This window comes from Mirounga leonina, unplaced genomic scaffold (assembly GCF_011800145.1).
Source record: "Mirounga leonina isolate KUSES-001 unplaced genomic scaffold, KU_Mleo_1.0 Mir_176, whole genome shotgun sequence".
Lineage (NCBI taxonomy): Eukaryota > Metazoa > Chordata > Mammalia > Carnivora > Phocidae > Mirounga > Mirounga leonina.
The window spans coordinates 43,944,186-43,964,124 of NW_023270454.1; the positions used below are offsets into that span (position 1 = coordinate 43,944,186).

At 45.3% G+C, this 19,939-nt stretch overlaps 1 long non-coding RNA gene across 1 annotated transcript; it reads left to right on the forward strand.

The window, feature by feature from the left end:
• The first annotated feature begins 1,389 nt into the window (after positions 1-1,389).
• Positions 1,390-9,418, forward strand: LOC118022301. Its single transcript, XR_004682457.1, has 3 exons — positions 1,390-1,586; positions 3,116-4,007; positions 7,766-9,418. It is a non-coding gene; the product is annotated as an uncharacterized LOC118022301 (long non-coding RNA).
• The last annotated feature ends 10,521 nt before the right edge of the window (positions 9,419-19,939 follow it).

The following is a 19,939-nucleotide window of genomic DNA, read 5'->3' on the forward strand; positions in this document are numbered from 1 at the left end:
ACCTCATCGGAAGGCCCCCTTACCTCCAAAGGATCTGGGGGGAAAGCTCAAGCTAGAGTCTCCCAGCAGGACTGAGTTACTAGTAGCCTTAACCTTTGTTTTTGAGAAGGGTTGAGGGTAGGGCATTCCCTCCCCTCCCTGCCCCTCCTCCCCATGGCCGGTTCTGGCACTTGGCCCAGGTATAAAATCGCCAGCACTGTCGCTGCTTTTTGGTCTTATTATGAGTGTGTCTGTTCCGCTGTGCTGGTTGTAGCGTGTCGCGGGGGGAATGTGAGCACAGAAAAGGAAGCTATGTCAGATCTTTTCACTCCTCATGTTAGAAGCCTGCTGCTGAGTAGCCTGTAGGTCGGGTGGGAAAAGACAGGTTACCATGTCCTGAGGGGTGTGGAACCAGGCTACTTCATGTAACTATGAAAGTTCCAGTGGTCAGGTCACTTTGCTTCTTCCTGAAGTCTCCTGGTCATTTCTGTCAGTTATCTGTAGACAGAAACGTGTGGCTGAGGCCGTGCCCCTAAGTGGCGGACTCAGTCTTGTGCCCCGACTCTGCCTAGTAGGGGTCTCATACTTTTCCACTGTTAGTCATCGTTAGGAATCACATGTTTCATTTCAGCAGAATGAATTACAGTGATTTACTAGGTAATAGCCTTGAGCTGACCAAATGCAACTTGAGATCCTGTTCTTTCATGAAATACCTGCCAGTGAGTATAGTGAACTTATAATTTTGTTAAGTCTAAGCAAATCCCAGTATCTGACTGGGCATCTCTACCGTTCAGAGGTCTGAGGCTGTTTTGTACAAATCCTTACACTCCCTAGATCTAGGGCCCTAACAGTGTTGGCTTGTCAGGAAACCTCCACCTCTTGAAAGCCATCCTGATCCCCTAAAAATCCATTTCTTATTTTTGATGTGATTCTAAGTTTCAGTTTTTTATTTTTTTCAGAAAGTTTTATTTCTGCTATATTTTTAGATTCAAAAGTATTTATTTAAGGTGAACAAATGATACAGCATACACAACTGCTGGAACTGCTTTTAATTGAGAACAAGAAAGGAATACCTAAGACAAGAATATGCAATTACCACACTTATTGTTTCCAGTGAATTTTTGTCAAGTTTGTTTGTCTTATTGTTAATGTGATGATACAGCAATCCTTGGAAAAAGAATAACATTTGCGTTAAAGAACAAATCTAGATAAAAATGGAAAACAGAGTTAGCCACAGCCCACAAGGCCTTCTTTGGGAAGAACTCTTGAAGAAAAACCAACTCATGCTTCACAGAAGAATATGGTGCTGTCATTCTTCCCTTTATAGTGCCAGAGTGTTCCTGAACAAAGGCCTCGAGGCATTATCAACTCGTCATCTATTTTTTGATGTGATTTCTATTTTCAGGACCCTGCTTTCCTCCCTCTTTGTTCCTGATGCATCTGGTCACTGGTGCCTTCTACTTTGGTCCTATCATATTTAATGTGACCAGCCCCCACCTGGAGAGGTCACCATGGTGACCACGAGTCAGATGGGCAGGGTCCTTGTCCACCCACAGGAGCAGAGGAAGACTTCAAGGATCCACCCACTCAGGTCAGACAAGCTGGAGGTATGTGGAGTCCGAAGGATGATAAGGTTGTTTCATATGAACTGGGAAGGAACTGGTAGAATATCGGTATCATCCAAACTCTGGATATTGTTTAACAAACAAACACAACACTTTTTTTTTCTTTTGCTGGGATTTCTAATTGGACAGTACACAAGTCCCAGTGTGTAACCTAATCAAAAATAGCTATTATATAGTGCTTAGAAATTTACATAGCTACCAATCTTACAGGGCAAAGGAAAGAAGAAACTGAGGGTATTTATGTTTCGCTGATAAACGATGGAGTGGAGTGTCTCTAAACATGTCTGCCAGGTCAAAAATTCTGTAGCTTAGATTCTATAAATAAATTTAATCTGATTTTAATATTTATTCATTCAGTCACACATTCAACAATTGTTTAAATGTCTATTCTATACTAAGCACAGATATATATTAATGAATAAAACAGACATGGATCCCTCCTTATGAGTCTACTGGCAATCAACCCACAAACAATTCTAAGTAGACTCACAACTGCGTACATTCTGGGGGAAAATTTAAATGGATTCAGACATAGAAATAACATGGCGTGCCTGCATAGATAGGGGGATTAGTAATGACTTTTCTCAGAAGAAAACATTTAAATCAACATCTGAACAATAAATTGTTCAACATACTCACTCTAGCCACATGTTGATATTCCAGGAAAAAACACAGTGTGGGCAAAGACCCTGAGACGAAAAAAGCGTGATGTGTTTAAAGAGTAGAACACTCTGGATATAGAAATTTGCAGACTAGGGAACATGCTAAATCTTAGCTTGTCAGGTTTTGATTGGGTAATTTAGTCTGGCCACCCGACCAGTTTTTAAATCCCCTTCACAATACTCCCTCTAAATAGCCAATCACCTTGTACTTGAGTCTCTCCACGAGAGGGAATGTACTCTGTCTTGGAGTATCCATGCCAGTTTAGGTTAAAAAATATGAATTTGTTCCAACAAGGAAACTGGAACTGGAATCATGAATTGTAGTCACGGGCCTGCACCTGAGGAAGTTTTCAAGTTGAAATGTAAGAAGCTACTTAGATAGCTGTATTTACCTTTCTTTATTATGTGGAGTGCCAAGGACATACAGCAGGATTTCAAGTTCATCATTCTTTTCTAGGAGAAAAAAAAAATATGAGAATGATAAGACAGCCCTTGTGAACTTGCCACACTTTTCTATTGTAGCAAAATTCATGTCGGTGTCCTAGCAAACCAACAATTGCACAATAAGGTCAGTTGTACCCTTGAAAGACAGTTGTGTGTTTGGGCTAGAGTGGTGAGGTGGGAGTGACTTTCCTGTAGTGTTTGTGGTACCTCACGGAGAGGAAGTACACGTATCCACCAAGTTTACAAGAGTCTTTGATAATGTGAGTTGACTTACCCATGGCCTATTATTGATCTGACTATAGAAAGTCAATGGGATTCCATAAAGATTCTGCCACTTATTTGAAAATATTCCCCACAGCCAGTCTACACCACTAATAGTTTGACTGGGTTGGGTATTTGTTTCAGAGTACATCAAGAAACCTACATTTCAAGGTGTTAGGGAGGTATGTCCAACTTGACAACTCATAGGCGACTCTCTCTGAAAGCCATTTACGAAGTGATCTGGTGACTGCTAAGCTACCCTACCTGAAACAGTCTTCAAAGGATTTTGGACCATACTGCAGAGTTATAATACTGCTAAGGGTGTGAAAAGTCAAAGAGCTGACCAGGATTAAATGCTAACCCATGCAATGAAATCCTACTGGTAGTCAAAAGAATTTCACCGGAAAAGTAAAAGAGAAAACCTCCATTGGATTTTGCTTCTCAGATAGCAGTAATGCTCTAAAAGTATCAAAGAAGTAGAAAAATAAGCCCCCAAAAATTCAGGCTATCTTAATGAGGCTGGCAGGTGGAGCATGGTATTTATATGGCACTTCGTTCTAGACCAGACTAAAAAAATCTAGAGACCACCACCGCAAATATCACACCCAACTTCTTGAGCCAGCTCATGAGGTTCACCTACTAGACCTGCTTCATATTAAGGGATAAGACAGATTCACTAACATGCCTGGAATGCAGCCAGCTCACCAGGACTGAAGGGATCTCTACTGGGCCAACCAAATGTCAAGAAAGAAATGTCAATAGCATGCTCTTAAAGTTGCCCTGTGATGAGCTGAGGTGGGACAACTCCAAGGAGTAGGCCAAAGGACTCCTTTCAAGATCTGCTTGAGCATGACTTTTGTGATGACTTCTAGTGACGACAGTTTGGCCAAGAAAGCAACAGACCTTGCTGGCCAACCACAAGGTGAAGTGGAGCTGATCCTTCTGAGCAGAGACATCTGACAGCTGGCTCCCAGAGAGAGCCCATCTAGAAAGAGCAACTGGCCCTGCAAACAAAGATTGGAATTGGAAGCCACAGGTTAGTCCCTGCCGTTTATGTATGTTACTTATGAGAATACTGCCCGGCACCTAGCAGTAGGTGCTTAATAAATGTTAGCTCTATTGTCAGTCTTTAAGGCCCCTTACAGGAAAGTGGAGTTCATATGATAGTTTGCCATTAACCGGTCCCTGCTCATATTCTGCCATTTACTACTGAACACGAAGGGCAGATTATTAAGAATGTTTAATACCAGTTCTTTCCTCTGTCAGATGCAAATAATAATACTTCATGGATTTTATGAAAATTAATAAAATAATAGGCATAAAACACCAACAGTTGTGCCTGGTATTCTGTCGGGGCTCCATAAATGTTGTTATTAGTCCCTGGTGGCCGAGGGTCTGGCAGAGGTGTCTGATAGAAATTTCTGTGATGAGAGAAATGCTCTATGGGTTGCCCACTATGGTAGCCACTAGCTACCTGTGGCTAGTCAGCACTTGGAAGGTGGCCAGTGCAACTGAAGAGCTAAATTTTTAATTTCATTTCATTTTAATGAAACTACCCAATTATGGCGTGGGGCTAATGTGTTGAACGGTGCAGACTTTTCAGTATCAGTATCAAATCAGTAGTCTGACTACTGACTTCGTTGTTTAGCCCTCAGTCTGTCCTCTTCATATCCTGTCTGTTCCCGTGGCTTGTTGCCTGTGAGTATCTCCACCAGGGGTTGGACAAGAGTGAAAAGAGGATGTAAAATGCGATTTGGGCAGGTCGGTTATTAGCAGGAGTAAACCAGTGGCGAAAGAAAACCTTTAAGTCATCTTTTCTCCACCATTTTTACAGTCTCTAAGTCCACAACTTGTTTTGAAACTCAGCCCCTCCTCCTCTGCTTCTCCCAAGGCTGCTAGCTCTATGATAAATAGCATCCTGTGCCCTCCCTGCTCTCTCCCCCATTCCTGCTCACATTCCTCTCTGTCCATGTCCATTCTTTCCTGAAAGTTGGGTGGGAATCTCTATTCAACAGCCCACCTGCCCGGACCCTATGTCCAACTACAGGAAGTAGTGGTTTTAGAGACTCTTGGGGAATGATTCCTGTAGACACACACACACCTTTTTCAGCCCAGAAGTCCCCTAGCTGCACCTTGAACCTTAGTGACGTCAGGATGAAAGTGAAGGGGCTGCAAAACAAGCCAAGTCCGCTCTCCATATTAAGTCCTGCTACTTCTCAGCTTTGCCGAGTCCTGCGGCACCCGGGTTGGTTACAATAGACATGACAACAATCTTCCCTGTGGTTTCTGCTTCCTGGTGACAGCCTGTCCCAGTGACCTCCCTTGGTCAGGAGAGGATCCTTCTTTGTTGGGGCCCTTATGACTAAATTTATGGCTCTTTTATTAGGTTGGCAGGTGCTTTAAGTGAGGGAGTAAAGGAGCAGCACGATTTGCATGTAGCTCAATACAGGAAACAAGGACGTGGAAAAATTTATCCACAATCCTTTTCTGCTAAAAGTTTGCAAAATTCTTCAGGTATCATTGGGAGGGAGGCTCCTCCCTGCTTCAAGCCTAGATTTCGGGTACGTTAAGGCTGGAAGGGTTTTCTAGATCATGAAAACTCCTACTGGTAGGAAAAGGAACCTAGAGAAAAAGTTTAAATAACATGCCCAAAAGATCACACATTGCAAAGCTAGTTAGAAGAGCCCCAGGACTAAAGGCTGGATCAACCAATTTCCCCAGATTTCACCTCTCTCTCTCTCTCTCTCTCACTCTCTCTCTGTTTCTGTCTCTCTCTCTCTCCCCCTTGACCATTTTCAAAAGGGACCGTCTTTGGTGGGCCTAGGGAAAAAAAACCAAACCAGTTCATCTCTGAAAGACACAAAGAAGATTGGCAACCTATTTGCAAGCTTCCCTTTTTTTTCTTTTAAGATATTTAGTATTCTGACTTTGCCCAGGAAATAGAGAAGAAAAAAAAGAGAGAGAGAGAGAATCAGATATCTTTTAAAAGCAAAACAAATAAAGAAAACTGCTTTTGAAAGAAAAGTGGTTGTGTGTGTGTGTGTGTGTGTGTGTGTGTGTGTGTGTGTAGGACCAGGGCCATGTATCTTTTGGGAGTAAGCTAAATAAAAACATAAATGGCCTTCCCATTAAGTGGAACATATAGAAGGACACCTTCTTTGCCTATTCCGGTCCTTAAAAACCTGAACAACGACAGTGTGGGGTAGATGATTCACACCACTGCCGGCCCTGGGTCTCTGCTTTGCCCTATATTCTGCGAGATCATCCCATTTCCTTTGGGCTTCTCCTGGCTCTCCCCGAACCCTTGCCAAGTCGGCTCTCTTCCATTATTAGTCATTCTAATAAACACTTCTAATAAACACAAACCCTATAAACCAATCCAGGATGCTGCTTTTGGCTCTTACATGCTGCCTTTAGAAAAGACTGATCCCTGCATTAACTTTGTCATCTGTCCTGGAGAAACCCAGCTGCGATCTCTAACATATTCTGTTGCAAGCTGCAATATAATGGACATATTTAATGTACGTTCTCTTGTTAAATGGAATCTGCATTCCTAAGTGAACTAAAAATGCTTAATTATTAATAAGTCCCCCAGGGATTGGTGACATTTGGGATGATTTTATCATGCTGTAGATATTTAACAACATAATGTGTATGGTGGTGTCTAATCCAACTCTTTCATTTAAAAGAACATTCCCTCCCAATTCGTTTCAACTCATATGCCATGTAGATTATTAGTCCCTGAACATCCAGCCCCAGGTGGGGGAAGAGGGAAGTTCCTGAGGAGTGACATGGGATTGGAGCGGGGGCTTCAGGGAAGGGAGGGCCGGGAGGAGTCACCGAAGATCTGGAATTGGTTTGGGGTGGACTATACACCAGCTGCTTTCATTCGCGTGGAGGCAATGGCTGCAACAGACAGAAGTTTCTGGAAAGATCAAAGGACTAGGTGCCAGGCTTCTAGTCCTGCGTGAATTTGCTGTGCAACTCTGAGCAAATCGCTTAACCTCTCAGAGATCGAGTTTTTTCACATATTTGAAAGGGATCACTACATGTTCCTTAACCATCTGAATTAAGTGCAATATATAGGAAAGGACTTCCAAAAATTAAAACACTTTATAAGGAATATATTCAAAGATGAAGAAGAAGGAAATAGCATTTACTAAGCACTCTCTGTGAACTGGGAGTTGTGCTCAATACTTTTATAAACATGAAGTCAATTTGTCTTAGCAAAAAAAAAAATGTGAGATTGGCATGATCGCTTCATTTACCATGGAGGAAACTGAGGCTCAGAGCTTTTGCCTAAAGCTCTTCATCGCAAAGCTAGCGAGTGGCAGAGCCAGGCTGAAAACCTGAAACAGTAAGGTGTGTGTTTGAGTATACAGGATATAAAAAGAAAATGGGTCACAACCTTAATTTAAATAGGAATGTTCAGTCAACCTGAGCATTTGGCTGACTGATACATGATGATATGCATTCTCACAACACATGAACATTAGCCTGAAATTTTCATATTTTGTCATCAGGCTGTTTCTCTGCACAGTTCTGCTATTAAGGAAGGAAAATCTCGATGTAGAAGTATAGTGTCAAAGGCAGGTTTTTAAAGAAAGTAAATGTTTAGGAGGTCCTGCCATTAGGTTTGGATGATCTTGATATGTTAGTGGTAGGTTGATGGATGATAATGAGCTTCCCACTCATTACTTCCTTGTTTCTGCCCTGTCGCTGTGAGATTGGCCTTTGATGGAGGTTCTGCCTCCTGTGGTAACAATTGTTTCTTTCCACTCTACTTCTGTTCAGGGCTCTGTGTTCTGCCCAGGATAGCGGAGATCCTGTTTGCACACAAATGCTTTGCACACCGTGGGCCCTCGTTTGCCGTGTTGGGCCTGGAAATGAAGTTATCGATGGCTGTTTACGAGAGAGACAAAGTGGAGCAGGGTTTGGATCAAGAGACCAGAAGCCAGTCCATCACCTGCTCCCTCAGTGACCTTGCTTCACCTCTTTATGCTTCAGTTTCTCCATCTGTTGGTGGAAAGAGTGATACATGATCCCTTGCTCTCAGCGTGTCATGAACGTCTTTGTAAAGCCCTGGGAGATGCTAGAAGGAGCCTGAAAGACTCATGCCTCCCTTTAGGTAGTAAAATAAACCCCCATCTGATGGTCTAAACATTACAGAAAATATCTTTTTTAAACAAAAAGATGATCTTCTGCCCTGAAAAAGTGTTTGCATTTCTTCACATATCAGTGAATGGTATTCCATGAAACCCACTTCAGTGGCTGGACCTCAATTTTCCTTTAAATAATAGATAAGCATAGGCACGTACAAGGAGCGCACAAGGCCGTTAATATTCCTACTAGGTTACTTTTCACCCACAGAATGCGTTTCCTTACTAATGAGAAAACTTAAACTAGGAGAAGTGAGTGGATTGCCAAGTCCACACGGATAATTAGGGGCAGAGTTGTGAAAATAATCTAAGTCTTTCGTCTCAAAATCTGGAGCTTGTCCCTCTCAACTTCATTTTGGATAATCCTGAAGGCTGAACTTTGTTCAATGGCTGTTCTGCTGTGTCTCTTTTCCTCCTTGCTGGTACAGCAGGGCGGAGGGGTCTGTCTGCACACTCCTTCTCGGGGGAGCGGGGCCCTCTGAGGCCACACGCTCATCCCTGATGCTCTCAAGTAAGGGTTCGGCAACACGAGAACCCAGACACATCTGTTTGCTTGTTAAGCCTGTTCCTCATCACAAGCCCGAAGAAAAACCTGCCAAAAATCACATTACTGAGTCACTGGGACCTCCAGACTGCTCTAAGTGGAGGAGCCAGTCAAGCTGCACAGGTAATACTCAGGCCGAAATAGCCGCATCGTGATGCTATTACGGTCATGCGTTTGCTTTGTATGTGCTTCTAAAGTGTATGCAGGCTTAAGAATCAGAACGGAAAGCAGGGGTTGAACACCAAAAGAGCACTTTAAACTGGTCTTTCTTTTTGGAGGGGGAATTAAATTGCCAAGATCATCAGAGACTGATGCAGAAACACAGAAAAGCTACAGTTGATGAGGCACGAACTCCGTGGTTTACACACATTCATTGATGACCTCGGGTCTCCTCGTGCCCTTGGCGTGCCCTTGGCCGGCACAGGTTGCTATTACAGTTCCTTGCAAGGAAGTATCCCCTGCCCGGTACCACTCTGCAAAGAGAGTTCTCCTGAGATTTTTAAACAGCGAAACAAAGAAATCTGCCAAGGGGAACCCCAACGTGACAGCTGCTGACGCTCAGACAGAAAGAAGGAACCCTCTCAACGATGCTCCCTGTCTGCCCCACTTGAGCGGCTTCTGCTAGGGCCGGCATCCCTGGGAAATTGCCCTGGAAAATGAGCAGCTCCTTTTCAACGGCAGACTCCCAGCTGCTCCCCACCTCCGAGGCTGCTCTTGGGCACGACAGAGCAGCTGGCCCGGCCCGGCTTGGCTCGCTTGCTGCCGGAGGCCCATTAGGAGCCCGAGCTGCAAGGCACAGGTGGGCAGAAGCCACGCGGGCTGCCAACGTGGCACGTCTGCCCTCCCACCTGCGTGGTCTTCCCCAGCTTTGGCGCGATGGCGTGGGGGATTGGAGGCTAGGGTGCCCTTCCCAAGCCTATCAGTCTTCCCTTTCTTCCCTGCATCGTGCCGTGCTCCCTCACCCACCCCAGAGCCCTGGCTGCATGCAGAGCCCTGCCGTGCCCTTCTCCCAGGAGCGAGAAGGGCCAGATCTGGCGCAGAGCCAGGCTCGGAGGAAACGGCAGAGGGCAGAGAGAGGCGGTAGGTGGGGCGGGGAGCTTTGTGTTACACGTTCAAAGCCTAATTTTGGATCAGAGTCATCCTTGTAGCCAAGCCTGAAAGATCACTGAGGCCCCAAAATGAACCCACAGCTCCGAGGCGGGGCATGGGCAGATCCTCGGCTCTCTTGCCCACACACTGCTCTCCTGACAGAGGTTAAGTTAGCCTTGTTTGGATTGCCGGTGGTATTTTCTTTAAAGCCACATCGGGAGTCTTGTTGCCTCATGCTGGCTGAGGCCAGGGCAGGTTTCCCGCCCCCGTCTCTGTGCATGTTCCCGAGAACTGTAGTCAGCTGGGATGCCCACCAGAAGCCTGGGTTCCTCCTGCGAATGCCGCCCCGAGGGGGGCCTAGGACCCCTCCCCACCCCCCCCTCCCTGCTTGAGATGGCGCCAGCCCCCACAACAGGCCGGCAGGGCAAGGGCAGCTGCAGGTGACAGAGCAGGCACCTTCCTATGAACCGGGGAACCCACTGCCCGTCGGACCCGCGGAAGAGGGGCGCAGGGCTGCTCCCCCTTCTTCCCAGGGAGATCGGGCCGCTGCCGGGAGCAGGCCGGTGGCTCGCTGGCGCTCGGGCTCTCAGGCCGCTTGGCCGCGGGGCTGGCCGGCCCACAGCCCCGAGCAGCTGCTCGTGAGGACGCGCCGCGGCTCAGAGGACGTTGCTGGCTGCGGGGCTGGCGCCGGGCCTGGCCGCACGCCGGCTGCCGGGCGCAGGGAACAATGGAGACGGCAGCCCGGGTGCAGCCGGGAAAGGGGAGGAGCGGGCCGGGGTGAGGACAGGCGGAAAGAAAGGGCCGCGCTGCTGCCCGCGCCGCCGGGGAACCGGGTCTGCGCTCCCAGGACCCCTGCTCCTGTTCCCAGGGGGCCAACAGTCTGGGCCCCTCTGTCAACAGCCCCCGGACTTTTTTTTTTTTTTTTTTAACTGTACCTGCTGAACCCTGGATTTAGAGGAGCGTGCCTGGCTGACGCAGGGAACAGCACTCCTCCGCCTGTTTCATCTCAACGGACGGCATCTTTGTAGCAGCTGACCACAGGGAAAAACAAAAGAATTCCCGAGGAAGACGGCAGATCTCTCCCGACTGGGAAGTCCTGCAGCGGCGGGGCCGCACTTCAGTGCCTTTGCTAAAGGCTGTGCCCAGACGCCACTTCGTGTGGCAAAGCAAAAAGAAAGACAACTTTACAGAAGTGAATTGTGGGTTAATTAACGGGTTTTTTTTTTTTTTTTCCTGTTTGGAGATCAACTGATTAATGTCTAGCTTTTTATACGTTCTGTGTTTTCTAATTAGGACATAGCAAGAAAGTGAACATGGTGGGGGGTGGGGTGGGAACTGGGGGTTGGGGGTCCGTCTTCCCTGCTGCTGTGTTTGGAAACTCCGGGGCCTCACACCAGCAGGGACCTTCTCTCACATACGTGGCCATTCTCCTGTCTCCTTCCTCCCTGCCTCATCCATGGGGCTCGGCGCACCCGGCAGAGGATTCCGAATCCCAAGTTTTTGCCAGCTCAGGGAACAATGTCAAGGCCCCGGATCAGACAAGTGGACAGGCCTGAGATTCCCGTGGCCTCTTGATGACCCCGCTCCACTTGTACAAACTCCCGATTTATGTCGCTTTGAAAGAGCGGGTGTCCTACCTGGTACAGAGCACCCTGGATGGGTAAGAGTGACAGCCACGCACAATGACACATTATTGGCTTGGGCTGCTAAATGAGGAGGCAATCTCATTACCCTTCCCTCTTGTCCACTGCCTACCACAAGATTACTTGAAATGCCATCAATCAGGCGTGAATGCGGGGAAGTGCCAGTCTGTATGTGGGCACCGCAGCCTTGTTCCCTAATGATTAATGAAAATAAATGATGATGACACTATTCTTTTTAGGTCTGATTGCTAGGCTCTCCTTATTGCCTGGGTGGAGCTATTACTGCAACAGGTCAAAAGGATTTTCCCCGGAAGATGCAAGGAGGCAATACCTTTTCTTCCTTGTCCTCTTTTCTCCACCTGAAGTCCTGGATTTTCTACCCACACACGTAACACACAGCGGTCACTCCTAGAACTATGTTGTTCAATACAATAGACACTGACCATTTATAACGCTGGAAATTAATTAAAATTAAACAAAACTGAGAATTCCGTTCTTCGGTCATTCTAGAAATCTTTCAAGGGCTCAGCAGCCACGTGTAGCTAGGCGCTACGGTGTTGGACAGCACAGAATTACAGAACCTTTCTAGCATTGCAGACATTTCTATGAGACAGGCTGTCCTCCTCACAGCATCTATTTGCTCTCAAATCCCAGGACTTCTGTTCCTTTCAGAATCCTCTACCGATAATTTTTGTAAAAGACGAAACTTTTTTTTGTCTTTAACCACAACTTGAGTCAGAACTAATTCGCTTTCTTTAGGCTCGCTAAGGGAAAGCTCCCCAACTACGGAGCCGGTAGAACCTTATAGTGCCCTGAACAGGGCGTGGTATCGCACACATTGAAAGGACAAGAGTCAGCAGGATTAGTTTCAGGCAGTCTGGCCCTAACCTATTCCTTTAGATCGTTTTCTGAGACAGTTCTTTTTTTTAAGATTTCATTTTTAAGTAATCTCTACACCCAACGTGGGGCTCGAACTTACAACCCTGGGATCAAGAGTCACATGCTTCACCGACTGAGCCAGCCAGGCACCCCCTTCGAGACAGTTCTTAATCATGGCTACTATGAGACTAAGTAGTGAGTCAAGAAAGATACCAGGGCATCTCCATAAAAATTTGCACAATAAATAGAGAGTAATAGCTCCTTTAGAACTACATAGTATACTAACTGCGAATTCCTGCAGGGAGGCTTTGAAGTTGGGCAGAGATGCGGGGAGCCATCAAGGACTTTGATGCAGCGGGAAGCACCTTCAAAGCTTCCAGGGGGAGAGATTACAGCAACTACCTGTAACCAATTGTTCGGGTCCTTGGTGTGTGTGTGTGTTGGTGGGGGCAGGGACCGGACCACACAAAAATTAAACAAAGAAACCAAAAGCTACACCGGGAGCACTGTACCCAAACTGACCACAACCAAGGGAAATAAAGGAGAGGATATTTGACACTTTTGCTGGAAAAGAAAGCATTGTACCAAAACTTTTATTTATTTTTTTTAAATTTTCCAGTTTAAGATAAAAACCTTGCAGGCAGTTGGAAGATACCTTCCATATTTAAAATTTATCATTTCATGTTCCTTTTTTAGAAAATTTCCAAATCTAGGGGCGCCTGGGTGGCTCAATCGTTAAGCGTCTGCCTTCAGCTCAGGTCATGATCCCAGGGTCCTGAATCGAGCCCCCCCCCCAGACCGCCGTGTGGGCTCCCTGCTCAGCGGGAAGCCTGCTTCTCCCTCTCCCACTCCCCCTGCTTGTGTTCCCTCTCTCGCTGTGTCTCTCTCTGTGAAATAAATAAATAAAATCTTAAAAAAAAAAAAAAAAGAAAGAAAATTTCCAAATCTGCTTTATTCTCCTCTTGCACGGGAATAAGATCAACTATATATCTTATTAACAAGTTAGACCACATGAATACAAACTTTATCCTGAGCTTCTCACAATTTAATTTACAATCGAAGAATCTAGAGTGCAAACTCTTTGACCATGTTATTATTCACAAATTCTTTTTTTTTTTTTTAAGATTTTATTTATTTATTTGACAGAGAGAGACACAGCGAGAGAGGGAACACAAGCAGGGGGAGTGGGAGAGGGAGAAGCAGGCTTCCTGCAGATCAGGGAGCCCGATGCGGGGCTCGATCCCAGGACCCCAGGATCATGACCTGAGCCGAAGGCAGACGCTTAACAACGGAGCCACCCAGGCACCCCTATTCACAAATTCTTATGAACTTTTATTCTGCCCCATTGTGGTGAGGGTATCGGTGGGTAACAGAGCATTTCTGGAAGGAGATAAACAGGATATTACCAAAGTTGCTTTCTTAGCCAAGCTACCTTATCACTAAGCAGTGTTCTGTGTTACAGCCACAAAGCCGGGCTATCAACTGGTCTGATTTTCCCATTTTTCAAGGAATAAATGTGGGCCTGGCCTTGTTTGAAAGGGAAAGCTGAAACAGGGAGGGAAAGTAAGAAAAGACAAGACCCATCAAATCCAGCTTGGAAAGTTTCCGAGGTAGGAGTCAGAAACCTTTGAGAGTAAGAGATCCTAGCCCTTTCCTTTCTGAACCCCGACCCCCCACCCCCTGCTGTAGAAAGCCTGGGGTAAGCCTGGGGAAATGCCTTGTTGAAATGCTCTCCGTGATGCATTTCAGAAAATCAGCCGGGGATGGTCTCCTAATCGGCGAGGCAGAGAGGCAGCCTGACAGGAGCAGCCAGCCTGTAAACTAGCCAAACATGGTCCCTTTTCAACCTTTCTCCCCTCCCCATGCATTGGGCTGCAGACTCCATCTTTGAGGGAAGCAGTCTCAGCCCCAAGGGACACGTCTGATGGGGGGTTTGGCCAGAGTCAGTAAGCCTCCTGTGGCAGCTGAAGGCCACAGAAGCTCTGGCTACGGACACCGGTTCTCTTCTTGGACTAGAGGTGTCCTCACGTGAGCTGGGACTAGGGCAAGTGGGGAGCAGGAGAGCAGGAGGGCGTCCTCCAGCCCAACCCTGGCTGAGGCCGACTCACTGTCTCACTCAGAGAGCAAGCAAGGCCCGATCCTCAATGAACAAATACTCTGGAAATGACGCTCCTTCATAATAAAGCTGGCTGTTTGCTTTCCCTTTAAGTCTTCATAAATCATATGCGGCAAGTTGGCATGAGTCATATGGCTCGACAGCAAATCTCCTGCTAAGCCACACAGCTGCACGGGACAAAAATACCTCAGTGAATGGAGCGTGTTTGTCCTGCCTGGTTTATGGTAGAAATAAGAAATCAGCAGAAATGTAGGGGTTCCCCAGCCTCTCGTTTCTGAGTCTCATAGCCCCGTGGCTGCCTCCTCCGTCCCTGCAGCTGCCCTATGTCAACCACCCCCCGCCCCCCACCTCCTTGCCTTTGAGAGGAAACAAAAAGGTGTGATTAGTGTCATTTTCATATACTGATGGTCTTATTCATTGATAAGCGACTCTTTCAGTCAATGCGGAACCTCAACCAGGTGAACGTACTTGGTCTTTGAATTCTAATGGAATAAGGAATGTTAATCGGCAACATTGGCTGATAAATCTTACCTCCCTTAGGAGCCTAGAGAATCCCCTTTTATAAAAGGCCTTGAGGGTCAATGGGGCAATAACATGGAACGCAATGAAATCATGGACATGTGACTCCAACCCTGAGCTTGCCTTTGGTGGGTCTGGGGCTCTTGGGGGATCGGAGGGGCCGTCATCTCTTTTCTCCAGATACTCTGTGTCCTTGCAGGAACTTGTGCAGGTGGGCTCCACACCAGCTCCTCGAGGCCCTTCCAGGGGCAGCTGGAGTGACCCAATCAGGCTGAGTCCACGCTGCTCCGCAGACTTCTCCTGCAAACCTTTTCCCACCTCTGTGCCTCAGCGCAGATGAGCCCTTGGAGTCCTGCTCCCTCTTAATCCTTTCCCTGGCTTAGAACTTCCAGGATCTTGTTTTCTGGCAGCCTACTTGATATAATTTTGGTTAATATTTAATAATTTCACACCATACCCACTTCTTCTCTGTCCTCTTTGAATGGGTCCTTAGGACTTCTGTGTTATTGCTTCATCGACTAATGAAGTTTCTGACACTGAAGTGTGCTGGTGGAATGCATTTGCCTCATTAATGGAGGTATTCCCGTAAATGTGGGTCACTTCATGCCTGTTAGGTGGCATTTCTCATTTACCTTCAGATTAGGGTATCATTTAATATGTATTTAGGGCTTTGGTTTTAAGAGATGTATTTTTTTAATTAAATACATATTTTGAGTCCTGACATCTGACATGTTTTGCTTGTATGTAAAATGTTTATATAATTTGCCTATCCAAGTTCAGTGAAGTATAAAATACACTAATGAATGATAGTAAATCATTTTGCCCAGATAAACCTCTATTTATTTGTGGCTAGACTAGAAACAAGCTAAGACTTTTCTAACATTCCAAGTACGATTGCTTTTGGATTTGCTTCCCCCCAATACACAGGGTAAATTCCTACTTGTGATGCTTTAGAATAAGTTTCCAGCTACCTTTCTGCTTCAGGGCTTTAGGTGTGGAAAAACAAAGGTAGGAGACAAGACATTTTCAGCAATCATCTTTTCTCTTCAAACTATATGTTGACTTCCCTTCCTGATGTGGAGAGAGAGAGTGAACTCCAATGTCAGAGGGAACTAGATTTGAATCTATTAGTTTGTGACCTTGAACAAGTTGCTTACCCTTCCCAAACCTCACTTTTCTCATCTTTGAAAAGTTGGTGATGACACATTATTTCCTGAGTTGGTTGTAAAATGAAATTGCTTAGCCCAGCATCTATCTACAATGGCCTTCAGTAAATGTCTACTCTTTTCCTAGTTCTGTCTTAACTTAGATATCAGTTTCAGATACGCCATATTTAGAGATCTTATGAGGAAGTATTTTAGTCTTGTCTCCATCACCATGTAAGGTAAGTAAGCTAAATCATCAATTAGAATGTGGCATCTAGAAAGTTCTATTGGTCTCATGTTGTAGATGTCAAATCCTCAGCCACTACCCCAAGGCTCTCTGGCTATTCGTCAGCAAATGGTCACATGCAATTAGTCCTGTGGGGAAGTTGGCAACTAAAGTCCCAGCCAGCCTCCAGGCTTGGGGAGGACCATGAGAGGTGTGTACCTACCTCCATTCCTAGCTCCATTCTGGTGTATGTTTTGAAGGCCACAGAGTGTTGTCTGCCACCCACCAACACATCCACCAATTTCTGCTCAAGTACCAGTGTTAAAGATTCACTCCTTTTGTTTAACCTTGTCAGTGACAAACACACAACTTAGGCTAGCTTTTTTAAAGAATGAGCATTTATTGCTCTATGTAACTTGCACGTTTAAAAAGGCGACACGGATTTCAAGTACATCTGGAGCACATGTTTGCCCACTAAACCAATCACTCTGGGTGGTACAGGTAATAATTTCCTGTGTTCCACTTGAGCCACCAGCCTCCCCCTGGAACGAAGGGTAGAGACAGTCCCACCTAAACTATGTCGGCAGGGAGTAAGTTTGGGGAGGTTTGCCGAAATAAAATGATTGTTTTCTGGGCACCCAAATACAATAGATGTTGACTACAAGCTACTATGGAACAGAAAATATGGGAATGTTAACCCATGAATTCAGGTTGTCAGCAGATGTATCAGTGAGGGTCTAGTTGGGAGATAGAAACCATAGGCAGGCTCTGCAAGTGTTGGGCAAACTCAGGAGCAGATTCCCTTACTGCTGTGGGAAAGAACTGCTTCTGCTGAGTGAGGAAGTGGGGCTGCAGGGCCGGGGCTCTGACCACTGGTAGCAGACATCAAGCCAGCAGGGAGCAAAGGGGAAGGAGTCAGTCTCTTTTCCTCCAGCCTTGAAGGCTCCCTCCAGTGCCCTTGATTTCCAGAGCCTAACATGGAGCTGCTAGCAAAGGAGAAGTGTGGGTTACAGGGTCCCAGCTCCAGCGTCATAAAGCCCAATACATGAGGGTGGGTGTGGAGTTGAGAGACAATACCTTCCTAACTGGGCAGTGATTACACTTCAGCGTGCATTGTTTGCTTCCTTGAAGATTAGTGGACAGTGAGCGTATTAAGCCGTGGAAGTTCGAATGGCACTGAATAATGCATGGAGAGCTGAATCATATTTCTAGTCTACCTTCAAAATTCCCATTTCTTGGGTAGAGCAGACCTGCTATCAGAGGGGCTGTACTAGGTTGTGATCATAAGATAAAGGGGTGGCATCCCCCCAGGAACGCATTTCATCAACTTGAGTTATTCCTTCTGGCGTCTGTGCTACAAGTAGGTCAAGCTTTTTGTTTTCTACCTTGGCTGTAGGGAGTCAAGGTCTTGATAATTACTGAGCCGTGTTGATCAAAGTGCAGCTGAAACTTCCCCGATGACTAAGCATAAACAACCTTGCCAGCGAAGGAACCAGTATGTTTACACAAAATGTTTGTCCTCTTCCTAAGGTAAGGTTCTTCTCTTGGTCAGATGTCTCGATAGCTCTGTCACTTGGGATTAGCTCCTGAAGCCCTGAAGTTCCAGACAAATGGAATTTCTCGATGGTTATTCTCCTCATACTAGTATGACCATTTGGGTCAAAGCAAATTTTGTGTGTGTGCGCGCGCGCGTGTGTGTGTGTTTAATAAGGCCAGGTGGAAAGCAAATATTCTGTGTAAGCAATTAAAGCCAGAACATCAAGTACGATTTGGTGAACTTTAGTAGAACAGCTATTAAGCAACAACTTTGCTCTAACACATTGTGAAGTCTCAACTTTTCAAAAAAGGAGAAAAGCTCTTCAGCACTACTAAAGCCTGAATCCATTTTTGGTTTATTGTTAGCAAAAGGCTATCATCAAAACTAATTTTATGTCTGTTAATAAATGAGTAATAAATAACAATTGTTCCACATATGAGTAAACTTCCAGGGAAAAATTATGGATATAGAAATCTGTCATCATAAGTGACTTTGAGCATGATGAAAATTATAAAAATACTCTATTTTATTTCAACTAAATGTTTTATAGTTTTCAAGATGTATTCACATCTATCTTCCCGGTCAATCCTCACAGGAACTGTGTGAGGTAGGTAAGATTTGTCAGCCAGTGTTGCCGATTAAATAAAAAACAAAAACAAGTGAGGCTCAGAGAGGCTCAGGCAGCTTGCTTAGATTGTAAATGGTGGAGCTGGGGTCAGAAACCAGGTTTTCTGAATCCTACATAATGAACTCTGTGGTCAGCTTTCATAAAATGTTTGCAAGTAAAGGCTCATTGCTTGCCATTTCCTATATATATAAAATAGTAAGATCTACCTTTTTAGATCGTTCATCTGAAATGTAACTTACAGGTTACTGGGAAGCAAGATTTGGAACTTACGAAGAAGGAGGAGGCGGAGGAAGAGGAGGAAATGGAGAAGAGGAAGAAGAAGAAAGGGAGAGGAAGAAGAATGGCCCACGTTTGATTGTTACTCTCTTCCTTACATAACCCCTACAACTATTCATTAGGGATATGTTTCTTTTCCCCTCATTTTACAGATGAATGAAGAGAGGGTCAGGTAGCTTTCCAGAGTCACTCAACCAATAGGTTTCAGAACAAGGATTACATGGAGGTTTGTTTGATCCAAGTCCCGCGTTCTTCCCTTCTCCCGAATGCAGGCTCAGCTACTGACAGGACCGCCCCAATTATAAGTGCTGATCCACCCCATTCTCGCAGACCTGCCCCAATGCAGAGAATCTAAGTAAAGACAATGAAGCCACAGCCTAACACATGCAAATATATTCTCACCTGGGAAAGACGTGAGCTTCCTGTTTGATATGCTGTATAATCTTGGTTAAGATCCCCCTTCACATTCTTCCTCTGTTAACAAAGAATGACAATACCAGGGCCATCTTCATAACCATTTACCTCTACTTCACCTCCCTGAGAGCCTGCCACTGAAGACAGACCACTGACCAGACGAGTGGACATTTTCCCCTTTGTTTAATACCCCAGAATGAGAGATGTCATGTAATTCCAGTTACTACCGAATTAACTAGAGTGGATAATATTTTTCATATTACAGGCCTGAAGGCAGACACCAAAATCCAGTGCTAGCACAGATAGTGTTATTTTGAAATACTCATGCACAATACAGCATATTTCCCAGCAAATAGATTGGTTGTTCTTACCAGCTTTGTGTCATCTTCAAAACATACCAGAGGCATTAATCCATATTATGGACTTGGAACTTTCTTTTTTCTGCTGAAAGCCTAACTTATTTTCAAATTATAAAACTTAAAAGTGCCTGAAACCACAAACTTTTTTTTTTTTTTTTGGCACTCATAACTGAAAAAGAGCTGAAATTTCCCCCCAAGATTTTTATAAGGAATTTGCTCTTAGACTGATGCTTGTTAACTGGAGTTCTTTTTCTTTTTTCTGACCAACTTTTAATTTCCTGAAAATTAGGGCTTATGCTGGAGCATACGAGAAGGCACTAACAAATCCTAATCTGGGATAATGAGCTAGGTAGGTAAATGAGTACGTGTCTACTACCAAAAGGTAAGAATGTCCACAGAACTTTTTTCTTTCCCAATTAAGTATAGATGAGATT